The sequence below is a fragment of the Formica exsecta genome, unplaced genomic scaffold, assembly GCF_003651465.1.
Source record: "Formica exsecta isolate Colony F162 unplaced genomic scaffold, ASM365146v1 scaffold1116, whole genome shotgun sequence".
Taxonomy (NCBI): domain Eukaryota; kingdom Metazoa; phylum Arthropoda; class Insecta; order Hymenoptera; family Formicidae; genus Formica; species Formica exsecta.
Window position 1 is genome coordinate 77,441 of NW_021848457.1, and position 7,201 is coordinate 84,641.

The 7,201-nt window shown below is 38.8% G+C and overlaps 1 protein-coding gene across 1 annotated transcript in view; it reads left to right on the forward strand.

Annotated features, from left to right (window-relative positions):
* Nucleotides 1-7,201, forward strand: part of LOC115236787 (gastrula zinc finger protein XlCGF46.1-like) — a 111,472-nt gene that overhangs the window by 53,750 nt on the left and 50,521 nt on the right. The window lies entirely within an intron of this gene.

The window sequence follows — 7,201 nt, forward strand, 5'->3', positions numbered from 1 at the left end:
GCAGGAATGAGAGATGTCAAAAATTGAATCAATTCATAGGTAATTTTATTTATTCACATTTAAAAGTAGTTTTGTTTTTCCTTCCTTTCTCTCAATCAAATAAAAGCTTTGCGAAATACAACGAATTTGCTATTAAATTCTTATTAATTAAAATATCGACAATAAGAAATACAACGAATCGAAATAGAAACTGATAATACTTGCACACGCCTTTTTTTATATTTCATTTGAAATACTTTGCAAGGTGCAATAAATATTCATAGGACAATGGATAAAAAGAAGAGGAAAAAAAATAATGAGACGAATAACGAAATCAAGAGGGAAATTTGTCGATAAGAAATCGAATACGATCTTTCTTTTTCTCTTTGTGATAGCATCGCAATTCATTCATCGTGATCGCACCAGCAAGAAGATTGGTGTTTGCGATGTCGAAAACATGTCTACAAGATCGCTGAAGAAATTTACCACGTCGGACAGAGAGATTTAAAATTGTGTAAAATTTGAGACTGAAAGACGGTAGCAACATTTAATATATTTGAGAAATTTGTCGGCAACAGATACGTCATCGAAAGAAGCTTAAATGTCAACTGATTAATTATTAATCGATTTGCGCGTTATTAATTGATTTCATCGAAATTACAGTGAGCGATTTACAACCGCTAGGATTAATTAGGATTAATTAGTTTGCTTCTTTCTGAAGTAATTTAAAATATCGCGAGCGATATTTTTTACAGTGGTTCGCTAGTTTCTCGAAAACGTAATTTGTGTTGCTGGAAAGCCGAACGTATTGCTTCTCTCCTCGCAGAAGTTGTAACGAGGGACCCGTCCTTCTTCTTCGTCCTTTTCTCCTTCCCATCTTTATCCGCTGCCTGGATTCAGCTTCCCTTCTCCTTATTCTTCTCAGCATCCTGCTCGTCTGTCAGCGCAGTCTTCGTGTTGGTAGAAGCGCGCTGAATTCGCGACAGAGGGTTCGTTAATGAGCAAATATAGGGTGTCCATTAAGTTAGCGACAATCGATGCATTGTACAGTCTTTCCGTAAATTCAACGGTATTTACCGTCAGCATGGACTCGCTCAAATTTTCAATCAGTGGGAAACAGGTGCCGTTAGCCAAAAAAAAACATGATTAATTTTATATTCAAAATTCAAGGCATAAATTTTTAAATTTTTCATTCCTCTCGTCCCGGCCGAAAATAATATATATATATAATAGATAACAATAGAAAATAATAATATATATAATAATAAGGCCGAAATTAACGAGACTCTACTGTAAAACATGTCACCACTATTGTGCTGTAATTCAAACGTCAATCGGAAATCTCGTCGTGAAACGAGATCATTTTAGACGTTACTGAGAGATTCATCTGAGAAACAGTATCGCGACGGCGACTGCGAACGTGCGGTGTTTTGAGAGACGGCCACGGCAATGGCCGGAGTTCTTTTTAAGGCAGAAGGGAACTCTCTTTGACTTTCTACGCGGCGCATTCAATTCGCTAACGAGCGGTCGTGATTAGCCGACCACTGTCCAAGGGCTAGCCTATTCCTCCCTATTCGTTCTCTCATTACCCGCGAGTCCCGGTAATTTCACGGGACAGTCGGTCTAAATTAGCCGGCTGGTTTATACGGCCGGGACGTTCGGGGCATTCCTAGTGAACCTGAAAAGCTGTCAGCGCCGAGCCGCACGCCAGGCCGATGTGGTCCGATTTCTTTGTCGATCGGCCGCATTATACTCTGGGAAGATTCGCTGCGGCTGGAACCAATTACATACTCGTCGCGAAACTAGCTTAAGACTACAACAACCCGGACTGCACTTGTTAAGCTCGCTTTAGACGACTTACAAAACAAAATTCTACTTGTAATTTTACTTGTAATTTTATGTGCCTTTTAATATAGGAATCATTTAAAATATATCATAGAAAGTGTGTATACGAAACACATAATAAATAGAATTCTATTTTGAATTTTTTAATTCCATTTCTTGTCGAATTCTGCGAATTAAAGATCGTGTCGAAATTTTGCTTCTACTTATTGTTAGTAATAGGCAGTAAACGAACAGTTTCATTTTAATACTTAGAGGTTTAAAAGAGAAGCTTTTGGCAAAATTATAGATTAATTAATTTCCAAGTAGAATAATCAGATTGCTTAAAATATCAAAGTAAATGTTAGATTGAACATTCAGGTCAGAAATAAGAGAAAAATTTCGACTCGGGTAAAATGAACCTGAACATTTGCAATAATTAAATACAAATTAAATCAATTTCTCTAATATGAAAATTAGATATACTACATATCAATATTTATCAAATATTTTATCTTTTTAAATATCTGAGAAAATAAATATAAATAAATAATATGATATATAAGATTCTTATTTACAATTAAGAATATTGCAGTTTTATCTAAAAAATATAATCAATGATGTACCAATTGTATTCTGTATAAAAATACACATCTTTGAAAAAAAATCGTTTACCAACGACAGTCAATTTCGAGGAATAGTAACGAACGTAAGCGATGCTCGCTCCGGAATTAGCCTTGGACGTTAAGCCCGGGGCGAAAACGGGGGAGAAGACAAAGGGGAACGGGCAAAGGGGAAGGACAAACGGAAAACGAAAGGAAAAAGGAGCAAAGAGGAAAGTGTTCGGTAGATTGCTTCTGATAGATAATAAAGAGGGCATTTCTCCGAGGGATTGCTGCAGCGCAATGGTAAAGGCGCCATCGGCCGTATCTGTCCGCTGACAGATATTATAAGTAATTTGCGATAGAGAGAGAGAGAGAGAGAGAGAGAGAGAGAGAGAACGAAAAGGTACAAAGGTGCGGCGAAACGTTGTTCGGGATTATGAGCGTGCAACATGACACCAGCTTCGTAACTTTGTCCTCATCTATACCGTCGTGTTTGATCCCTTTTATTTCCGCCCAGAAACGTGAGTCACGGCTTCGCTCATGCCTGACTTAATAGATGAATAAAGATATTCTAATCAAACGTGCACCGATAAAATCATGAAATTGTATCACATTTCCCAAGTTGTAACTGCACGAAAATCTTGGAATTTTTATAAATTGCGCTTCGAGATATGTAATTTCCATTATATATATTCCATTACAAGAGAATATTTAAAATCCAATATAAAACGTTGCGATGAAAGATCGTAGGCGACTTATTTTTTTAAAGTCCTTATAACCATCTTCTTCAACTATTTCAAGCATATTACGATATTGCGTTACAACTTGGCAATAGGAAGTGTCATCGTTAACAGCGCGAGAGTGAGTTTTAACAAAGCCGGAGTCGGATCTGCTGTCTGAGGAGGGGTGGAAAGTGCTCGGATCGCTGGTGGGCACTGATAACGCGTGCCTGCCGGTTGTTATGTCTCTCGAGAATCCCGTTTTTGCTGGAAAAGGCGGGATAACTAGGTGGAAGAAGGTGGGGGCAGTTTAATTAAAAGAAACCTCCTCGTTCGAAGGGGCGCGCAAGATCGCACCAACTCCAGTTACGATAGGGATGCTGTGGGCCTCTTTATGACGTAGCTGCACACTATTCGGCCCGTGTACATGTGCGTCCGCGAGATAGGTCTAAAAATGTCCCCGTATTATTAGGCGGTAGAAAATTACTCAACCAGCCTGTTTCATCGATCTAATATAGATTCAATACTCATAATTCTCTGAGATTTAATTTAGCACAAACTGATTTGTTTCATAATAAATCGTAAAGTATGCAATAAAAAAATATTCAGAGAGAAATAAAATAATTATCAAACTTGTATCACGACTTATGTGTGTTATATTCCCCGTATTTTTAGTTTTATCATAAAAATTACTTACGCTAACAATAAGGTAAAATGGATTAATTAATTGAATGAGATTTTTCTGTAAGAAACGTAATAACCGGAATGTTTTCGCGCGTTTGTTCAAGAAGCTGTCGATAAAATGCAAAAACGTCGTCGAAATAAAAAGCTAATAAGCGCGAGCAACGAACGCCGCCATCCTGTGCTTCCGGGACAAGAGAAATTGCAGCTTCTTCTCAATGCTCGCAAATCATTTCTAAATCGAGAAAGTTACCGGGCGTAAGTTCGAGATATATTTTTGCAGCCCATGCGCGCACTACACACATACACACACACACACACACACACATACATACAACTAGTTAAGCACACAGATATGTATGTATACATTGGTCACCTAGCATATACCCGCGCAACCGCTCATCATGTGTCCGGAATAAACGGCAGACTCTCGACACGCTCCGGTATGAAACTACGGGGGAAAGATTGCGGAACTCTGGAACTGCAAAACTCTCGTGAACATAATTTTTCTATTGTTTGCGGCGGGGATCGGTTATTATGGATTCCGCAAGAAGCCCACGAGCCGGTATATACCGAAGTATAACTGTAATAACCGAAATTACGGCCGAATATCATGGAAGAAAATTTTTCGTTTCGAAAAGTCGCTACGTCTCCCCAACTTATAGTAAAGTTCGCCGTCAAATTTATTACGCAACATGAGAGACGATATAAATTTAAAAAATATTTATCTAGAATAATAATTGCATCTTTTCAAAAAAATCTCGCTATCTTAATAAATATATGCAGGGTGTGCCAAAACCTCCAGATTTCCTTTTAAGCGCGGATTTTTTGTTTCATAAATTTGAAAACGATTTTCCTCAATGAAAATATTGAGACATTAATAATTTTCGAGTTATAAGCAATTGAAAAAGAAGGGCTTTTTGTAAACTAAACTTTATGGAGAGTTAAAAGATTAACACAATTGCATTTAATTAATTTTAAGTGGAGTTTATTTTAATAAAATTTTAATTTAAGGCTGACAAAGATATATCAAAAATGGCATAAATTAGAAGCTTGGAAAAAATGATGATGTCCCTCGACATTTTCGAGGAAAAATCGTCTCCAAATTAGCCAGAGAATCCGTCCTTTAAAGGAAATTTTGAGACACTCTGTATATATGAAATCAGACATTAAATATGTACACGTATAAACTTAAATACGTATTATATTCAAATGTATACATGAAATACGCTAGAGCCGCTATTAACGCGATAATTACGCGTTGTATCGTAATATAATATTATGTGTAAACGAGGAAAATTTAATGATAGTATAGAGGAACTAATGGAAGAGAGAATTGACGGTATTTTTCTATTATATAGCGATCGTTTTCGAGCGCAAGTGGTATTCTAAACGCGCATGTTCCGCGGCTCATTAAGCAAATGGCCTTTAAAATGCATGATAAAAATCACTCCGGCGTAACATCCACCTCGACGCTATTAGCATAAAGGGTTAGCCGGTGCGCCCCTTATGCATTACAATGAGTTTCACGCGTGTTAGCTCGACTAACAGGTAGGCCGACAGGTGATTCTTCCGCGTAACGTAATAATGGATCTGGTATATCTGAGCAAGGGCTTCTCGTATCCCTACGAAGGATTGTAGAGCCTCCTACGATAAATACGTAATGTCCGTTGCAACGACCAGACGTATTTTACGACACCAAGTTAGAACGTAACCGAACTATTTTTATCTTATTTGATTAGACGTGTTTCTTAAATATGTATTCAAGTTTTCAGCGACCGTGATTTGTGACGTTCATACATTTTGCGGTTCTAACATTTTCCTCGTCTTTCCCCTCGTGTCTTCTGCGTCTGACGATTGCACTGAATTACCAATTGCTAACAACTGCACTCAATCGCTCGGAATAACGACAGCCAGGGCAGTTTGAGGGAGAAGTCGGCATATAAGAATCATTTGTTACAACGCGTTTTTACATACCTAACGAAAATTATTTCATTTAGAAAATGCTTTGATTTATGTGACAAATTAAAGGAACCTTTGCGATGTGAGGTAAAAAAGTATTTCTAAACTGCGAAAAAGATAATTCTTAGAGGGATACAATTGCAATGTCTCTATAATGGGTGTCTCATATTTCTACCTTTTTCTCTAAACGGCACCGTCTTTATTTTTAATCGCGACGCATGCGCCCCTCGCAAAGTTGACGCCGCAGGATACTCCGACTGCGAAACATCAGTTCTCCGATTTCATTCCCGTAATCCATTCTTAAGCAGCGTTCTCCCTCTTTTTTACGAGCCTCTAGCCTTCGTTCACGCTAGCCGGTCAAGATAACGCCAGCTTTATTATAGATTGACCCCGGGCACTCGACCCCTACCTTCTTCTCCCGTCGTCTCCTCTCCCTCTTTGTGTCTCCCCCGATGTCCCTGCCGGCAACCCCAGGGACACTCTCGTCCATCTCGAGTCCACACCCTTTGGACCATTTATCTCGATCGTTTGCATCGAACGAGAGCAAGGACGGGCTCGCCCATCGCCATAAAGCTGCCTCCCTCACCTCCTTATTTCGCGCGATATTAAAACCACCTGGCTAAAACCATGTTTTAGCGTTTGAACGTTTGTCCTTCATATTATAACGATGGGATATACTCGACGGACATTTCTATCTTTATATCAATGTATCGATAACTTGTAAAGAGGCACGTTTATCTGAGAGTAAAACGCCAGATACAGTGAGATTGGCAAAGAAAATACGATAATTCGCAGATAAAAGATGTTTAGATACATTAATTATTCCTATCACGATATGAAGAGCCTCGATCGGGAAGCGTGGAAATAAGCATTTCCACCGTGTTTCTCGTGACTCGTGCGGGAGAGGCAGCCGAGTACAAGAATGTAGCCGAGAAAACGAATACTGCCGCGAGATCGAAGAAGACGCGGAAAGAAGGATGGAGGAGCGTCGTTCCTTAGGAGGAGAGCCTAAGCGAAAGAGAGCCGGGAAGGGAGAAGCCGAGGAGGGTGAGATCTCTCACCCCCTCTCGCTCTCCCTCGGTCTCTCGCACACAGAAACGGCGGGGGATTGCCGTGTGGCAATCAATGCCGTTGAATTAACGCCTGGCTGCCCGTTTGCGGGAAAAGTAAGATTAAAAGAAAGAAGAAATGGACGCCAACTACCCCGCAACGAGAGAGAGAGAGCGCGGGTTTAAAAGTTTAAAATTAATAGTTTTTATTTTCATCATTTTCTTTCTGAGTATTTTTTCGAGGCATTTATCAAAGATGTCAGAACACAGTTTTGCGCCACTTTTCTATCTGAGAACTTTGAATCTTTTTTACATTTGATTATTTTATTTAAATTATTAATTTCAATAATTTAATAATATTTTCATTAAATTTTTTATTTACATC